The 10115-nt window shown below is 37.9% G+C and overlaps 1 pseudogene; it reads right to left on the bottom strand.

Annotated features, from left to right (window-relative positions):
* Positions 1–5687: 5687 nt before the first annotated feature.
* Positions 5688–6387, bottom strand: LOC143869971 (expansin-A22 pseudogene; annotated as a pseudogene).
* Between the last annotated feature and the right edge of the window lie 3728 nt (positions 6388–10115).

Genomic DNA, 10115 nt, shown 5'->3' with positions numbered 1-10115 from the left:
AAGCCCCAAAAGTTTGAAATTGGTTTTATATAAAAAATTTGAAAATCTCTGTTCCTCGTTTGACTGCACTTGGCAGTCTACTGCGAGCTCACTGGTGTCAAAAATAAAAATGGATCTGAGTCTATCGGGCGGTCTACCAACCCCTCTCTATCTACTGAGCTTGGTTGACCAAGACCCCGCGGTCTACTGCGATCCTATAAACGGGATTTTTAAAAATTGCAAAACGGCTAGTTGGGCGGTCAACCGCCGAGAGAGCCGTTAGAAGCTAAAAGTGGCTAGTTTTGGGTCTTGGTTATAAATATGAAGTTGCCATCTCTTTCCCTTAACGTATAATGATAAAAAAAAAAAAAAAAAACTTCTCCAAGCCATGTTTTACCTTGAGGAGCTTGGAATTTGGGCTTTACTTGTACTCATTTGTGAGAAGTCTTTGATTTGTTCTTCCTTGTGCAATCAGCCCTAAAGGAGGCAAAGCTAGTATATTCTTCTTCTTCTTCAACAATAATGTAAAAGGTGGTAAAGGCACTAATCTTAAATTCCTTCGAGCGTAAAATCTTGATGAATTAGCTCCATCTCGGCCATCAAGGAGAGATTGTAAGTAGCTCAGATCCGGCCCCAAGGAAGACATTCTTAGTAGATTGCTTTAAGGAGACAAACTTGAAAAGAGTGGAGTAGGTCTTTGTGTAAGACCGAACCACTATAAATCGTGTGTGCAATCTTCTCATCTTTCGTGGTGCACTTCTCTCTGTCCCTACTCTCTTTATTTGTGCTTTTATTGTTGGGATTTTCTTGATTGATTTACCTATCATTAAACTTGTGCACGTATATAAATCTTGTTATTTGGCTAACTAACTAAGTAACTAGCAATTGAAATGCTTATTATTGCTCTCACTCTAAGGCAATTAATCTACCTTGATTAGGGAAGTATAAACTAAACTAGAAATCAATATATCAAAACTTTTAGAGATATTTTAAAAAAAAAAGACAACCAATTCACACTCCTCTTGGTTGCCTGGGATTTCATTTGGTATCAAAGCAGGTGGCGGGTTCAATTCCTCCGGAGTCATTGTTGAGTTGGGGGGGGGGGGATTGTTGGCCTAGGTGGGGTACTGGACCTGGATCAGAGGTTGGCTGCGTGGTCCTAGGCCCGGTGCTAGCAATGCCCCGACGCCTTGCTGATGCTACTTAATAAAGTCGCCATCGGATTGATCGCCGGACAGAGGGAGAGGGTAGGAGAGAGTGGGGGTTGTTTGGTATATAATATAACCCATGTATGTTCTAATATAAGCCCAATAAGATAATGGACTGGTGTAGTGGGCCTACATGGGCTAGAGTCCATTAACTAGTCATTAACCCTAGTGTATCTCTATATATAGGGGCTGAAGGCAACATACTTGGGATTCCAAACAAGATACCTTGGGTGTAATGCTTCAAGCACTCTTTGCTTTACCTAATTACCTTTAACAATCTTGAAGCATTACAAGGAGGACGTCTGCCTCTTTGGATCGTCTCCAACTTTTTGGGTTTTTCTTATACGATTTTCCTCCACCGAACCAAACTTTTATTAGTCTTTGAAGTGAGATTATTCCATCGTTGGAATAAACCAGTGAAAAGAGAACCTATCAAAAGTTTTTTTTTGGGCAAGGGTTACTTCTTCCCCAAATCGATTTGGCTGTGGATATCTTTCCTTCCAGATTGGTCATGGATTTTCAATCCATCCGACAAGGTTCTGGGCGTGGGTTTATCTTTCTCTCTGTACGTGTTTCATAAAGAGGGGATCCCTCAATTTAATTTGGGCGAGGGTCAAATTAGATTTCGTCTCTGAAATCTAGAATTAACTTGCACCTCTTTCCATCTTTGGATTTTCTTGGAATTTAATATCCCAAGTCAAACCCATACTCTGCATTAAACCTTGGGTTTCTACCATCAAGTTGCAGAGAAGTTGTTGATCCAACTACGACCTCCCTTGCTTTGACTACAAACTCTATCTAACGTTTGTTTCTGTTGGGGGCTTGATGGAGTGCAACCACAAGACATCTATTGGAGTGGTTCCAACAACAAGACGAAAAGACACTTCAATCGTGGATCGGATCGGATTGACGTGGGTGGCCTTACGGCGTGTGTGGCTGTTGATAGCTTCCGGTTTTGGAAATTCCTTACACCAGCTTCTAATCGTTTTTTTGTCATAGATTGGTTTGTGACAAGCAACCGGTTCTCACGGTTTTGCCGCCGGTTCTCTTGGTCCTTTGGGGCCGAAATCAAGTCGGTGAAATCCTTTGGTGGATCTTGGAACCGAATTTCTCTCGGAGTTGGTTCTTGGCATTGGCTCTTGCTTTGGATCTCGCGATTTGGTACTGCAATTCGCCAATCAGGTGCACTCTTTCCAATATTTAATTTCATCTGAAATATACCATAGATAAAAACACTATTCCGTTTGAGATGGTCGAACTTCAATCGCTTGGGGGATCTGAATTTAATTAATGGAAGTGAAAGACTCAATTATTTGCTTGTATGTAAATGACATGTTGATTCTTGGTTCCGATCACTTTGTAGTGAGTGCGTGAAATTAATGTTGGCTAAAGAATTCGACATGAAAGATCTTAGTGTGGTAGACACCATTCTTGGTATGAAAGTAAGTTTTGATAGGCAAGGGATCATTCTTTGCCAAGCCCATTATATTGAGAAACTAATTTCTACATGGGAATGCAGTGAGTGTAAACCGATTGAGACACCATTTGATTATACTAAAAAGCCGAGACTTAATGAAGGAGCCAGCGTGAACTAGTTGGATTATTCTAAACTGATTGGTAGTCTCATGTATGCGATGAGTTACACTAGACCACACATAGCCTTTACAGTTGGCATGCTGAGTCGCTTCACTAGTAATCCTAGCCATGAGCACTGGGATGCCCTTATGAGGCTGATGAGATACCTTAAGGGTACTCAAGGTTATGCTCTATGTTATAATGACCATCCTCTTATCCTGGAAGGATATTCTGATGCATCATGGGGTTCAGAATTAGGAGACAGTACATCTACCAGTGGTTATGTATTTACACTGGGTGGAGCCGCTGTTGCGTGGAAGTCAAAGAGACAGACTTATATTGCTCTGTTATCTATGAAATCGAAACTTTATGCTATAGCTTCTACATGAGATGAAGCAGAGTGGATAAGAGATCTGATCCTGGACATTCCATTGGCCCGTTTAAAGATTAACTCTTTAAGTTTGTTCTGTGATGAATAAGCTACAATTACGATTGTGAAGAACTCACTCTTTAATAGTAAGAGGAGACATGTCAGGCTGAAATTGCCACGCTGAATTATCTTATAGAACAAGGTATTATCACTTTGGTTGATGTGCGATCGAAGGATAATATGGCCGATGCTCTTACAGAGGGACTGGCCAAAGATTGAATATTCAAAACTGTGGGGGAGATGGGGTTAAAGTCTGTATAGACAGGACTTAATCTACATCCATATTATTTTGAATCTTCGAATCTCTTTTTGGCCAAGATAGGCACTTAATATGTTTCGATGATGTTTACAGTTGTTGTGTATCATTCCACATTTGATGACATATCCTTTTTGGGAAAGGTTGTACATTCCAAACTTGATGATACAACTTAACTCAAATATGGATAAGATGACTGTAATATTTCAAAAAGAAACATGAAATGGTTCTTTGCAAAAGAAACCATTTGATCTTGTTCTTTATTGAAACTTGACAATTAGGAATGGTTCTTTGCAAAAGAAGCTATTTAGGTCTTGTTCTTTATTGAAACTTGACAATGATGCTTATGGAGAGTTATATTTTCAGCCATTATGGAATTGTACTCAGTTTTTCTTCAGGTAGAACTAGATACTTTCATATTTTACACAAATGACTGGATTCATGTTTCATGAAATTCATATTTGGTAATTTACAGGGATTAGCGAAAATGGAGGAGCTTGCCTCGATCTAGATTTTGATGAGGATGACTTACTTGATGAGGGAATCCTTATAGAGCTGTGGGGGACTATTCTATTCTTTTTAGTTGAATAAATAGTTCACTTACATGTGAAACCTCTTTGTTTGAGTTTATATTATTTCTAAAACTCTTGGTTATTCTTAGAAGTATTCGTGTTTTCAGTTGGATTACAGAGATATAGTGATATGGATGATTTAATATTTTGTTTGAACATCACATTATCTATCTATTGGATTGTGCTATATGTAGAACATAGGAGGAGATGGTTGGGTATATAATATAACCCATGTATGTTCTAATATAAGCCCACTAAGTTAATGGACCGGTGTAGTGGGCCTACATGGGCTAGAGTCCATTAACCAGTCATTAACCCTAGTGTATCTCTATATATAGGGGCTGGAGGCAACAAACTTGGTATTCCAAACTAGATACGTTAGGTGTAATGCTTCAAGCACTCTTTGCTTGACCTAATTACCTCTAACAGGGTGGCGGAGAATTTTTTATTCGTGTGGTGAGGTTTTGGAGCCCTATATCGATGGAGTTAGTTATATTATACATATTTACCACCATTCCAAAATGAATGCCGGTTAATACCAAAGCCAGATTAGCTCTACCATTTACTTTTAAAAAACTAATTAGCGACGTTTCCTTTATAAAATGTCAGTAAGTATCAACTTTTAGGGCACTTTTTAGACTTTGGAAAATACAAAAAGCAGACTTTTTTGGCGGAGTTACTAGCGCAAGAATAAACTTTTACCGGCATTCTATTTTATGAATGCCGGTGTATATGTACTAATATGGGCATTTTTAGAGAATGCATGTAAAAGTGTGCTGGTAATAAGCTGTTTTCTTGTAGTAATTGTTGGCCTAAGCAGGGTGATAGACCTAGATCGGAGGTTGGCCATGTGGTCCTAGACTAGGTGCCAGCAACGCCTCGGCGCCGCACTAGTTCTACTTAATAAAGATAATCGTTGCGCCCTTTCCAGCAACAATTACTTTTGGCCAGATTGGTAGCACCACGATCCTACAAACACTTATTTTATGAAAATGTATTTGATTATTCAAAAGAGTTGCTTTAAATGAAAGGGTATTTTCATTTGAAAGGACGCCTTCATGTCTTTTTATCTTTTATAAAATAAGGCTTAGGGTCTCATTTCAAAATGAGTCTCTCCTCTTTCGCTCTTTTTTTTCTCTCTCTAAGCATGTGCATACTAGTGGCTTTGAACTTAATTGGAATGTAGCCCTTTTTCTTAGTGCAGGTATTGTACCCTTGTGACTTAGGTAGCCACCTGCTTAAGTGGGGATTAAAGTCTTTAAGTGAAAGCATCGGTTTGCCTTGCCTACCTCCCTTTTTTTCTTACCCTATTTCTATTTTCTCTTTAGGATTCTTACTTTGATTATTTGCGTTTCCACCATTTATTCATTCATCATACCAATTTGTCCCAACATACTCATCTAAATGGATTTAGATACCATACTAAAGTAGAACATGAATAATAAGGAAACAACTATAATAATAGTAAAAATACATTATTATTATTAGGGAAATGATTTCAGCAGGAGAATATTACAGTTCTCAAAAAGCTTTGACAATCCCTCTGAATACTAAACTATAAGATGCTTCCGCACATCTTATAAAAAGAGTGGAGTGCTGAAATCATTTCCCTATTATTATTATTTTAAATCACACTGAAACAATATCGCTCGTTTCTCCATAGATCATCACTCCCTATAAATTTTTCCCTCAAAGGTTTGTCCTCTTTGCCAATTCACCGGTGCAACATTATCAAATTGCACCATCCTATCATCACTAGTAGTCACTTGGAAAGACAGGGCTTGCCCTTCCAGTTGGGGGCATTCGTCCATCCTATCATCACTAGTAGTCACTTGGAAAGACAGGGCTTGCCCTTCCAGTTGGGGGCATTCGTCTGCCAATTTTGGCCCCAATTCTATTTGTATCCAATTTGTATTGGAACCATTGATGGAGACACCATGAACATCTCCAGCATCGCCCACATTGTAGATTAGAACCAGTAACCTACTAGGGTTGGCCTTAAACTCAATTTTAATGCGACCTGTCTTAAAGCAGGGGACACGACGAAAGCTGACCGGGATAATACCAGCACTGTATTTTGCAATCTTGGTGAACATAGGTAGGCTAAGGTCAAAATGCTTGAGCCAAGGGTTGCACCATTTTTCATATGGCTTCGAGTAATTGGGAGGCCGCGGGCAAAAGTTGGTTGTGGTCACGATGATCGAGCCTGGTAAGCACTGTGGATCGCTAACACACTTGCTATCAAAGCATGCACGTACCACAAGTGAGACCATTATTGAAGAGGGACATGCTTAGGGCCGTTGTCGTGAGGCCATATCCTTCCTTCAATAGATCGGTATAGCCACAAGCTCCCTCATCTATGTCCATAAGTAACTAGTTGCAGACCCATGTGTTGCACGTGAACGGAAAAAAAAAAAAAAAAAAACAAAGAATCAAATGAAGTTAACGAAAAATTTATCTTCAGGAATCCCTTTTTTGCAAGCTGTTTTATGGACCTCAAACCCAGAGAAGATTCATAGAACTCCGTCAAAAATTCCATCTTGTGACAATTAATGAGAGAGGGAGAGGAAGAGAACAGAAGATGAGAAGGTAGGAGATGAACCGCATTGTCGTTTCAGAAGAAAGAATGTAAAAAAGGGAAGAAAACAGGAAAAATATAAAAAGGGATTGCCACGTGGCGCACTCACAGAGTGCAGGATTCTATTTTACTTATATATTATATTATATTAGATGTATATAGATACATGTGACCTCTATAATAGTATATAAGTTATTTCTATACATGTAGGCCTCAATAATGCTTTGCCAACAAGGCCTACATCTTAGGCCCATTGGCTAACAGGTCATTGATAAGCATGAGTGTGGATTCCATTGTCTTTTTTACCACTAAGTCCTCTACATAGAACCATTAGTATATAACACATTATACGTTGGCCTAATTAGCTTTTGGACATTCCATCCATCTTAACTTCACAAGTTGTTCATTAATTAGTATTCATGTAGGGTTCATAAACTTTTTTACTGATATACAACGCATGAGTGTGTGCGTGTGTGCGATAATTTCTATGGTGGACTTCTGTGTATGCCCGTACCGCCCTTCAAGTACTTCGAAGACAAGTTGAGCAACTTGTCATGCATCTTGACTGCTAAGAAGCTCATAGTGAGCATAAAGCCATAGAAATTCTAGTGACGACTTCGATGTAAACCCCTTCGTTATCGCTAATAATCGTGAGGAGGCTAGATTGGGGAGGTTCTATCACAATTTCGACACTATTAAGTATAACTTGCTGGAGTCCCATGGTCATCTACAACCTAAGGAGTTTCTTGAATGGGTAAGTCCCATTGAGAATTTCTTTGGTCACAAGAAAAGACCCGAAAAACCAACATGCCAAGCTTGTGGCTACAATCTTGTATGCCTATGCTTTGACATGGTGAGACAAAGTTCAAGAGATGAGGATCCTCAATGGAAAGCGTAAGATTTCTTCTTAGTGGAAAATGAAATCTAGACTTATAGAGAAATTTCTTAGTAGATTTTTCTCAAATTATATTTTCACAATTCAACAACCTATGCCAAGAATCTAAGAATGTGTTAGACTATACTGAAGAATTTTACAAACTCAAGGATCTTGATGATATTCAAGAAAGTGAATATCATCTTGTGGCAAGGTATATTAGTAGTTTGAAGTTTTTCTATTTGTGATGAAGTTGAGATGCACTGATTTTTTAGTGTCAACGATGCTTATCAACTAGCCTTGAAGGTGGAGGCAAAGCTTGCTCGTCGTGGTACCGCGAAGTTTGTAGATTATCTTAGTCTCTATCCTTCTCCCAAAGTTGAATATTCACATGGTGGAGGTGTAAAGTCAAAATTCAAACATTTCAACAAAAATTCAACAAATTCATCCCTTAAATATCATGTTGGAAATCAGTTCAGTCGTTACGAGCCATGAAACCCTCGTGGAAGGGATCGTTTCCTAAGTTATAAGTTTGACAATATAGAAGGTCTTTAGGACGTATTATATCGTTTTTTACTTCAACAAACATAGACCCAAAAATTTCAACTTTGCAATCAATTTATACTTCAAAATCTATAACTGAATACTTTACGAACATTTAAAAAAAAGCATTTTAGATTCCATACCAACAGTAAGCTATTGAATTATAATTCTAAATTGTCCACTCACACCCTCAATGTCTTAGGTTCCAAATATGATCAGTTTGCTATTGAAATGGAAAACTAAGTTGAATGCCCTACTTTTAATGAGCTGAATTCTCGACTGTTGAGTCATGAACAATGACTATCCTGATAGTTTCAATTTCGTCATCTTGGATCTTTTGGCTCTCAAGCTTCCTCGATCTTTCACGTCCATGTCGAGATGGATGGTGAAGAAGATTCATACGAAGATGAGAGTGAAACACTCATAGTGAGAGGATCTTTTTCCATCTCTAGGAACTAATCTAGGCAATGTGCTATATACCACCATCGATGGAGATAATTGTTCTTTGGTGCTCAATAGTAGGATCAGTGACCCTTTGAAGAACTCATCCCAAGATTGTTCTCATTATAAAAATCTTATTTGGAGCTCTATAAGCAAAGGAGTTATTAGATAATTAGTTTATCATTGTCATGATATATATATATATATATATATATATATTTCATGACAACAATTAGATTTGGAGGAAAATAACTTAGTAACTAGGATGAGTCTTTTGCAACCTAGGAAGAAAGATGGCGGGATAATGATACCATTGGCTGGGCATGTTGGCAATCAAGGCCGTCAAAGAAAATATCCTGTGAAACAACCAATTACTCTAGAAGCTTAATTGTAAATACCCGAATTTGCCCCTCCCTTTAAAATTCGTCCCCCTTGTAAATCAAGGGTAATTTTGTCATTAGAGTAGGATTAGAATTAGGGCTTCTTTAGAAAAGCCTATAAATACAACTTTAAGAGAGATTAAGAAACCCTAAACCGTTTTTGCAGCCCTAAGAGAAGATCTACGTGGAGAAATAGAGGAAGAGTGAGATTTGGAAGGAGAGAACGCAAATCGAGGTAAAATCTATGTTTTACATAAGATTCAGCATGTTAAGAACATTAAAACAAGGGTTAAAGTATTTAAAAGGTATGATTTGTGATCGATATGACTTAGAATAAGAACCCTTTGACTGATCTTGGATTCCTTGGGTTTGGTATCGCCCTTCGATCCCCAATGAACCCAAGATCTATCCATTATGACATAGAATTTTAGTTTAAGGAATTTAACCTAAAAGATTAGATTATTTTACGACAATTATTAGTACCGATTCAGAGCGTGAAATTGATTTAAATGGATTCCTCTCCTCAACATTGAACTTGTGTTAACTATCTCACTTATTGCTTACATCTTTATATTCTGTTACGAACCTCTCTTTTGTAGCATGCATGATCCCACTTTTGTAGTGCGCTATTATGTACTGAGCTTTTCAGCTGACTGTGGTTATATTAACATTTTCAGAGTTTGATCCTCGTGGGGTCGGCGATGAGGCGCAAAAGTGACCTATGATTTCTGATTATCGTTATCTTTGAGTACTTTACATTCTTTAGACAGTGAGTATTGTTAGGATTATTGAGACTGTGTCATTTGATTCTGTTACTTTGATTATTATGGGATTATGGGTTAGATGAGAGAATTTGTGATTTTAATAATGAATTGATGTAAGACCTTTAAATTCAGTTATCTAGATTATTACAGATGGTTTTAATTATTGCTTTTCTAGCCTTGTATGCTTGTGAAGCTTGCTTTGCAGGTGTATGGCGCTGTAGCACTCTTAAACCTTGTGCTGTGAATATGTATGTATGTGTATGGCTTGGGGGTGTGACATTAATCTATTAGCGTTGGATTTACTTTTTAATCATTTATACTTCAATGTCCAAATGCAACAAGAGAATTTCTTCTATTTCAATAAATAAAGAGTCCTATTTCTACTTTTATTTATATAGGAATGCTAAGCTAAAGGGCGCCCTTGCAAAAAACAAAGTACAAGGGTGCCCTATTGGGTCATCTCACAAAACTGCATTTAATATTCATGTAGGCCATGTTTCGCAACATGAATTTTT

This window comes from Tasmannia lanceolata, unplaced genomic scaffold (assembly GCF_043159265.1).
Source record: "Tasmannia lanceolata isolate RefF3 unplaced genomic scaffold, GAP_Taslan_0.1 ptg000003l, whole genome shotgun sequence".
Taxonomy (NCBI): domain Eukaryota; kingdom Viridiplantae; phylum Streptophyta; class Magnoliopsida; order Canellales; family Winteraceae; genus Tasmannia; species Tasmannia lanceolata.
This window is presented reverse-complemented; position numbering and strand designations above follow the sequence as displayed.